This window comes from Pinus tabuliformis, chromosome 2_2 (genome assembly GCF_031772625.1).
Source record: "Pinus tabuliformis cultivar Carrire ecotype Pingquan chromosome 2_2, CPIR1, whole genome shotgun sequence".
NCBI classification, from domain to species: domain Eukaryota; kingdom Viridiplantae; phylum Streptophyta; class Pinopsida; order Pinales; family Pinaceae; genus Pinus; species Pinus tabuliformis.
The window spans coordinates 1,114,029,637-1,114,038,567 of record NC_142300.1 but is presented as its reverse complement, the minus strand read 5'-3'; the positions used below and the strand labels follow the sequence as shown (position 1 = coordinate 1,114,038,567).

Below are 8,931 nucleotides of genomic sequence, written 5' to 3'. Positions count from 1 at the left end.
TTTTATAGTTCAAATGTCCAAATCTGGCATGCGATAAAAGATTTGATTGAAGTGTACCTTCATCATACTTTGAGCTATAATCAAAATTTTGTCCATGAGTAGAGGTCCCTTGCATCTTTAAGAGTATTTCTTCTTCTATCCTTGTCATGACAAGTTAGTGATCTAATGTTTTTCCCACCTCAACCTTGTCATCAAATATTAAATGGAGTGTCCTTGTTGGTGGATGTGAACCAAATATAACAAGTTTCTCCTCAACTCCGAGAGGTCAAAAACATCATGTAGAAGAAAGTTAGGAAAACCAAGCATTTTGAGCCTAATAGTGCCAAGCCCTAATGGCTTGAGTTTTGACTTGTCTGCAAATTAGACTACTCATGATAAACATTGTCAGTGAATTCTTCAAATAAATATATTCTAAAAGTTATGTGGCAAGTTTTTCCCACATCAAGAAACCAAGCATCTTTCCATGAAGTAATTGAATCGGTGAATAAGTCTTCAGTTACTCCAATGTTGAAATGTGCCACAACATAATGAGCAGACTCGACTGCTTTACCTTTCCCTTTATCTGATGATTTTCCTTTCTCTTTGTACCTTTATTGTCTAATCCTGTCCCACGAGAGATTACATGTGGAAGCATCATGACATCTCTATTACGCATTATGCAATGAAGATCATACCTTTCTCTTTGGAAATGTTTCCCCCCCACACCCCGTGCCTCTAAAATTATTCTTTCCACGTCCTATTTTGCTACCTATTCCTCTAGAATAATCTTGTGCATGATTATTCTCTTTCTGTGCAAGGCACACAACTTCTTTAGAAGATTTAGGAGCTCTCTTCTTCCCCAAATCCTTCTCTCTTTCAACAAAATTATTCTCAAGGGAGTCAAAGGAAATCTTCTTAAGTTTTCTACTTGCTTGCAATGACTCAAGATAATGTGAATAAGTGGGATATAGTGCCTTGACATAGGTCGCGAGAGGAACATCTATTTCAACACCAATGGCTGTTATTTCATGCATAATGGATCTTTTTTATGCTAAGGCAAGAGGGTCATTATTTTTCAACTCAAGTTTGAACAACTTTATCATCAATTGAACAACTTCAAGCTTAGAGTATGAGTCATATAATTCCTTCAACTTTTTTAAATCTTCAAAAGCATTTGAAAATGGTGAAATATGATGACTCGCCTATTCATTTACTGACGCTGCAATTAAGCCACATGCCTTGTTATTCTTGTTTTCCCAAATGGAAAGATCCTTGTCTAAAGTGGGATTTTCAGGTGCATTATCTCCTTCTCCTTCACAAACTCCTTTCTACAACTCATTGAAAATCAAGGTGTGTTGTATCTTCCTCGACCACTCATGGTATTTATCTTTTCCAATGAGAACGACTCCAACTATGGACATGAATGAATGCATTCCTGCAAAAAAATTGGACTGAACCTTGAACAAACAAAAATTTTTCACCAATAATCTTTAAAAATAATCTTCAAAAATTGAATGATTCAATATATATATATGAAAAGAATACATAACCCAACTCTCTACATGTAAACTTCAACCTTATATTATATGCACATATATTGAACTCAAATTTAATGAGCACATAAAAAATATTCACCAACTACCATCCAATTCCATATAACCCTTATAAAGGTTTTGTTTTAAACCTCATATGAATCCACCATTGTATATGTATATACCATATAACCCTTTTTATGTAATGACTATTCACCATTTAAAATCAACCCCATATAACCTTTGTAAAACAAAGGCTTAGTGTACATTACCATACGGCCCTTTGTATATGTATATACCAATACCATTTATGTAATGACTATTCACCATTTAAAAACAACACCATTATACCTTCAATTCAACACAATTCTAGGTTTCAACCAGCCTAAACGTACAAAAATTTTAATGCATAGTGAATAAGCGACCATCGCATACCACAACCATTTTAAATGCACCATTCCCACTCTCCATAAAGTTCACTACCAGCATTCAACTAACCATGAGTCGACCAACACATAATCCAACGCAACACGGGCTAGTCAAGGACTGCTTCAATGCTCAAAGGTTAGTCTTATTCAAACACAAATATGATGAGGAGAAGCTTCATTGCAAAGATCATTTAACAAAACACTAAATGAAAAGGATGGTCTGTCTAAATGCAAAGATTTGATAGAGAATAGCGGGACATTTTAATGGCAAGAAACTGGCAGGAGTTATAATGCAGAAAACTAAATTTGGGACCTGTGCATTCATACCATATCAAGCGTGGAGAGTAACTCCACAAACTAATTGTGTTTTAAGATAAAACATGGATATATACAAGGAGAGGGAGACTATTGGGATTCATCTCCCAATGTCTCTTCATCTTCCAATTTCCTTTATTTTTCTATTTACAATATTTACATGGATTTTCCTAATCCCAAAAATTAGGTGTCAACACTCTCGTCATCGAATGGAAAGAAAAATGGGTTTATGTATGATTTGGTGGGTGGACATAACAAAAATTGTTGGTTGGCTAGTGTGTGATGTGTAGGTTGTTCGTTGGTGATTGTCCTAGGTTCAAACCCCACGGCATGCCCAGTTTGGGATATCGTTATAAAAATTGTTTTAAAACAAAACACCATCGTCGTATAACAAAACTCGCTTGTTCAACAATAATTGTTGGTTATATTTTAAAAAATATCGAATTATTTGGACTATTCGTTGTTGTTATTAATTATTGCCAACAATTTTAAATCGTCATTGTTTTAACAGTGGGTCGGGGTTGGCTCATGGTTAATTTTTGTCAACAGTTATAACTGATGTTTAATATGGCAAGTTCAATTAGTGGGTCCGCCAAGTTGGGAGGCCTGCCTATATATATATATATACATATATATATATGTATATATGTATACATATATATATATATATAGATCTATATATATATATATATATATATAGATGTATATATATGTGTATATATATATATATATATATATCTATATCTATATATATATATATATATATATATATATATATATATATATATATATATATATATATATATATATATATATTGAAATAACTCCAAACCACTTAATCGTATGTTGCTTGACTTGGCCCATTTGGCCGCTCTCGGAGTGCCACATGGCACTATTTGATGGGCCACGTGGCCGCATTTTATTGGCCACATATTTGCCTCTAACTTTAGCAAGGTGCTACCAAATTTGGAAGAAATTCTGCCAAATTTAGTCGTAGTTAAAACCTATTATAACTTTATCCAGGGTATGACAAATTTGACTGAAGATTTGCCCAGACTGCCAAACTGGCAAGGCTCCTAATTTATGTAGTGCCCTACTAAATCTACCCCCTGGGCCAAGTTCGACAAAAAAATTGACTAGGCATAACCTATACATATGAACTCATATTGAGGTTTCATTTGCACCATTGGGAATCTTGTGATAAGCTCGTCAATTTGTTCTTGGTTTCACTGCAATTCAAGGAATTTCATTTTCGATCCATTAGGGATCCACCTGGATCAATGTACTTGTCATAGAAAATATATATCAATGTATCCCTTTACTAACTTGGTATTGTATAAGGGTCCAAAATCATTTGGATCATTTCCAAAAGTTGCCAACACATAACCCTTCCAAATGTGGTTAAGAGGCTGAGAAGGGCATGGCCTTCTTGTTGAACCACAAATGTACATAGAATAGAAGAATCAAGTCACATTTGGTGAGAAAGTTGCAGACTCCTATTGAGACTACAAAATTCCTGGAAGAATAAATCCAATTCCTTCTTCGCTTGATTTACAACGTCAGGTGTCTTTAACCTTACAAACATATCATACATGAAATCATTGTCTTCTTTGAGTGCAAACATGATCGCTGCATAATAATATATAAATGAGATAATAGTGTTGAAGGAAACCTCATTCAAGATTCGTGGAAAAATGATATATGTTATGTATATATCAATAGCACAGTATAGACCATCATCCAAAGGTCTAGCATAATGAGGAAGAGCTACTACTAATGACTGAAATTTCGGAAGCTTCAACTTAGCATCTAGTGCAACCTATACAAAGTAACTATTAAAAATGTTGTAATTGGTGTGAGTGATGGAGAACCTATCAACTGGACATCATCAAGAGAGTAAGGAGAAGCACCTCATATTGTCTGATATAGAAAGAAGAAATGGTCCAGAATTCATTGAACAATCAACAACATAAAGGATTTCCATTGCATAAGAGTGATTAGGCATGAGAATATCTTCTAGAGTTTCCTGGTCCAACTGCATTCCTATTCTTTTTTCAAGATTGACTTTGCAATCAAGACTTTCATTTAGAATCATTACGTCCACAACAATTCAAATAAAAGCCTAGTGGATGCCACACCTTTTCTCATGGGAAATATACTCTCAATAGCTTTAAGATGAGGTTTTTGGTCATCTTCAAATGATGCAGAAGTCAAATAAAGACTGAGAAATCAAATACTATTTTCTTGAGTTGCTTGATGTTTAATAATTCCAGGGATATATTGCTTTGCATATAGTGTTGGAGATCTAGCAATATACATAGGTTTTATCCCTCTAGTTTCCATTCTTGAAATCAACCTCTTATACAGTTACAGACTCAACACCGTGACATATTCATACCACCAATTTCAAATAGAATTTTTTGGTCTATCTCTCGTACTAATTCCATTCCGTAAGATACTTCCTCTAGGACTTTGCCTAGCTCCATGCTCCATCATGGGCCATCCAAATAATTTGGGATTAGTACAAGCTTTGACTACTATTGAATCAACACATCTCTTTACAGTTTGTGATGCCTTTACATGTGAAAGCACATCCTCACAACTCTGAAGTGCCTTGATGGAATCTTTTTAGTTTTTAAGAACTACTTGATTTAAGAAAATATTTTTCTAAGAAATCAAATTACGTTCTCCATATTCTTCTGTCATCCTAAGGTATTTTGTTGCACATTGAAAAATAACAACATTTGTGCTAGTCAACTCTACTTTAAATCCATAGTAGAATTTGGTTTCAATCTCAAAGGCATTCAGACCATCAAGTTTATCATGAAGTTGTATAACACATACCTCTTCTTCATTACCTGAAAACTCTTCAATAAACTTTTTCAGTCTCCCACTCACATATAACAATGGAAACTATTGCTTAGACTAATCTATGAAATGTTTACTATCATGATGCTTTATAGTGGAATTTTGGTAAGATTGTCTTTCCCTATACTTCTTAGGTTTGTCATTATCATCTTCATATATTTCCTTTCTATATTTCCTCTTCTTGCACATGTCTTCTTTTTTTCTTTCATCTCCGCAACTTTCTTCCAATTTACTTCCCTTGATGTTGTTAATTTTTCTTAGGGATATATTGTTATTTGCTTTGATAATTGCATTTCTTCATTAACACATTACATTCACCCCATAACATCATAACATTATTCATATTTACATCATTATTCAATAGCATATGAAACTATATAGAAAGAACAATATTATCATCATCAATGCAGCAGAACATAAAGTAACAATAGAAGAAAATCATTCACACATAGAGACATCAGGATTGGTCAAAGACCAGGGAAAAACCCACTATGGAGTAAACCCTTTCAAATTATTCTTCTTATTACATTTTCATTGAATGATTCAGCAAAAGAGATAACAATGATCAATATATTCATGTATACACCATCCAATAAAAATAAACTAAACAACATCCTTGAAATGAACCCAAAAATTCTCATACTCAAAACCTTGATTCAGAAGCTTGTAATGAATTGTCACTATCTACGGTCAATTGTCGAACACTGCGGTCAACAAGCGGAAACTCAGGATAACTGAAAAACCTAACTCTAGTCTCTAGTCGCATGGAGGGCATGTTGTGCGAGTGACTAAAAGGCTTCAATTTCTTGGATGAGTCAGTGAGTGAGCGACTATAGCCGATATTTCTTTGTGTTATGCCTGCTACTGAGACCTAAAACCCTAAAACAGATATGCGAACTTCAGACACTGCAATTTCACCTTTGTGTGAACTCATTCCTACGTGAATATGCCTCGGACTTGTGCAAGCCCAAAACAAGAAAGAGAATATAATAATTCTTCATGATTATATCCAAATGAGGTAGAGGTCACTTGTATTTATAGTCTTCCAAGGGTGTCTAATTTTCTTTAGGGTCGACCTGATCAAATATGCACATGTAAGCTTATAATTCAAAAATATACTTTTCCTTGTCCAAATTTGATGACCTTTAGGTTGATTTTGGTCCTCTCGAAAAGAGGAATTCAATGCAATCATCATCTCCATCAAATGATTTGTCCAAAGTGTAATTTGGACCTAATTTCCAATCTTAACACTCCCTATCAAATAGGGATAATTCCACACGCATCATGTCATGTGTATCCCATCATCAAATCATATCCAATCTCAAGTATCTCATAATCATGTATCGTCACTATTCATCTCTTGCTTATTCCTACTTATCTCTTTATAGTCCCTGCTCATACGTTGAAAATTATCGAATCTAAAAGAAGAAGAATTTGACATCGGAGGGGAGCTCAATCTACCACCCTCTATCCATCGGGGATACATTTTTTGGGTTGTGTTCTATTCTTTCCACGACTAGCCCACATAGTTAACCAGGGGGTTACAAGGGGGGCAAAGCCCCCCGTTTGTTGCGTAGCAGGGGGAATCACAGGGGGTTTGAGGGGTGCAGGTAACCCCACTCTATGGGGTACGGGGCAGCGCCCCGGAAAATTTTGGTTTTGGACCCTATAGTAGGTTTGGCAAACCTACCTATGGTTTTGTGCATGCTTTGTGCACATGGTTTTGGACGCGATGGTTTTCGGTCCATGGTTTTGGATGCGATGGTTTTCGGTCCATGGTTTTGGACGCGATGGTTTGCGGTCCATGGTATTGGATGCTTTGGCATGTATAAATATGTATTGTAACATTGAAAGGAAAAATAATGAAAAATCAAGCTGGTAGTCCCGTTTTTGGGATCCAGGGGAAAATCTCTGTGTATATGTGTTTTATGTGTTATGCTCTCACATTGTTTATTTTCTGTGTTTTAGAATTCGTATGCAAGTAATTTCTGTACAGGGTTAAAACCTACACCATTGATACCACCCGGAATCTCTTCTAGCAGGGAGTCCAATGCTACCACTCGGGAAACATCAGTGTGGATCCAAATATACAATCTGCATCAACATCAAAAAGCCTAGCTAGATCTGGAACAACATCTGGGAGCTTAATATCAACCCGAAAACATATCAAGGAGCGCATCTCAACCCGAAACCTCATCAAGGAGCACATCTCAACCAAGAATCTAATGGGGGATCTAAACATCTACAACCCCATATCGAGAAATAGGTGATATAGGGGAGCACATCTCAACCCATCATATTTCCTTCCAATCTTCCCAGCAATGACACTCAAGGGTCATGTGGTAACACTTGCATCATAATCCGAGATTGGGCTAGATACCCTAATTACCAAAAGGTAAGGACCACACGCCTGAATTTTAGAATATATATTGTTCATAGAACCTAACTGAATTCATAATTTAGCCACTTCATACACATTGAGTTTCTGCCGAGCTCACTTCGAGATATTTGCACGGGATGATCTATTTTTGGTCCTTGAGATTCTTCAAGTGATAGTGACTGCATGGATGTACTAATGCTATTTGGGATCATTTTTGATGAGATAAGCACGTTATATATATATATATATATATATATATATATATACACACACACACGGACAGGTGTTAAAATGGAACATCAATGCTTCAATCAACTGTTGGTTTCCAAGTCAAGTTCAACAATATATTTTCATGACTTCTTGAAATAAAATAGGAGTGTCCAAGGATTTGCATTTCCACTTTATTTAATAGATTCACTATATATATTTTATTTTCCCAACTTCAGGACGTGATACATAATGCCATGATTCTTAATTTTGAACTCCAGAGGCCATCTCCCTCTTACTTCCATCATCAGAGGCTCATTTCCTGTTGTTAAAAATATGCAAATGCGGTCAAATTCTAATTTGGATAGCTCACTTGATGGATATAATGATTTCATTGAATTTATATTTTTGGGAGCACCAAAATCAACCAAAATATCACTCAAAAGGAATAAGGCAAAGTGTACTTATGAAGAAAATCCCACATGTGCACATTTGTCAAGGTCTACCCTAAAGCAAACTGGACCACCTTGGAAGGCTATAAATGTAAGTGACCTCTACCTCATTTAGACACTATGATGAGACACTCTTTATTCTTGTTTTTGGCTCACACATGTCTAAGGCTCGTTCACGGAGGATCAGGTTCGCTCTAAGGTGAAATTACAGGGTCTAAAGCTCGCATTTCAAATCTAGAGTTTTGGGCCACAGTTGCAAGCACAACAGAGAAGGATCCTTACTACAATTGATTTCTCATAGGGTCATGCATGTGAATGGAGCCTTCTAGTCACATGGACAAATCATTATGCATGGGACTGGGAGTTAGGATTTCTACAGTCCATATCTAACCCAAGTCACTTGCTTGTCAGGCTTAAGGGAGTGAAAAGGTAGTCATAATCGCTTGCATCTCTCCTCCTTCATGTGACCAGGAATTAAAATATGAAACCAGTCTTCCAAATATTTCACTCAGTGACCACAAAGTTCGGTGGTTCACTACAGGCAGTGATAGTTTATTACAGTCTTCAGAATCAGAGTTTTGAGTATATACATTGTTGGGTTCATTTCATAGATATTGGCTATTTGCATAGATGAATATATGGATCATTGTACTCTATGTTTCTGAATCATTTAATGAATATCTATTAATAATAATAATTTGAAAGGGTTTTCCCCATAGTGCATTTTCCCTGGTCTCTGACCAAACCTGATGTCTCTATGTGTGAATTTT

The 8,931-nt window shown here is 35.6% G+C and overlaps 1 pseudogene; it reads right to left on the bottom strand.

Moving 5' to 3' along the window:
- Positions 1-3,722: 3,722 nt before the first annotated feature.
- Positions 3,723-8,931, bottom strand: part of LOC149197305 (BTB/POZ domain-containing protein At1g30440 pseudogene) — a 30,821-nt pseudogene continuing 25,612 nt past the window's right edge.